This window comes from Rhincodon typus, chromosome 1 (assembly GCF_021869965.1).
Source record: "Rhincodon typus isolate 14 chromosome 1, sRhiTyp1.1, whole genome shotgun sequence".
Lineage (NCBI taxonomy): Eukaryota > Metazoa > Chordata > Chondrichthyes > Orectolobiformes > Rhincodontidae > Rhincodon > Rhincodon typus.
The window spans coordinates 53,220,384-53,221,322 of record NC_063332.1 but is presented as its reverse complement, the minus strand read 5'-3'; positions in this window follow the sequence as shown (position 1 = coordinate 53,221,322).

Sequence of the window (939 nt, the reverse complement as noted above, 5' to 3'; positions counted from 1 at the left end):
CTCAAGCCCCCACTCCCATCTCCTACCTACTAACCTCATCCTGCCCCCTTGACCTGTCTGTCCTCCCTGGACTGACTGATCTCCTCCCTAACTCCCCATCTACACTCACCTTTACTGGCTCCATCCCCGCCTCTTTTTGACCTGTCTGTTTCCTCTCCACCTATCTTCTCTATACTTCTTCTATCCGCGTCCCCCTCTCTCCTTATTTATTTCAGAACCCCCTCCCCGTCCCCCATTTCTGAAGAAGGGTCTAGGCCCAAAACGTCAGCCTTCCTGCTCCTCTGATGCTGCTTGGCCTGCTGTGTTCATCCAGCTCTACACCTTGTTATCCTAGAACACGCTGCCAGAAGAGGTGGTGGAAGCAGATACAATAGCAGCATTCTTGAAGCACCTGAACGAATATATGAATAGGAAGGGAATAGAGGGATAGGGATCCTGCAAGTGAAGGCAGTTTTAGAGTGGAAGGGCAAAATGTGTTGGCACAGGCTTAGAGGGCCGAATGGCTGTTCCTGTGCTGTATTGTTATTTTTTCTTTGTTCTATAAGAGGCTTAATTTGACTAGATTATTTTTATGATCCAAAACTACACAATCAACTTGTTTGATAGCCATCCAGATTGGAAATGGTATGGTGCATTGTGATCATTTGTACTCTAGTCCACAAGAACTTGGGATAATTTACTTTCCCCTTAAGTTTTCAAACTCTGCCATCCTATCTGGAAAAGTAACCAACCTGTCCCCACAGTTAAGGATAATTAAGTGAAAATCATTACCAAACCCAGGATAGCTGCAAAATTGATGAAGGCAGAACTGTCTTGTATCATAAGGATTATATCATATCAGATGCAGCAGTTAGCATTTGGACAAATGACGTAGAAAATAATCTCTACAGGTATACCTGATCATGGATGCAGAGCTTTAAGAAAATGAGATATAAAAGA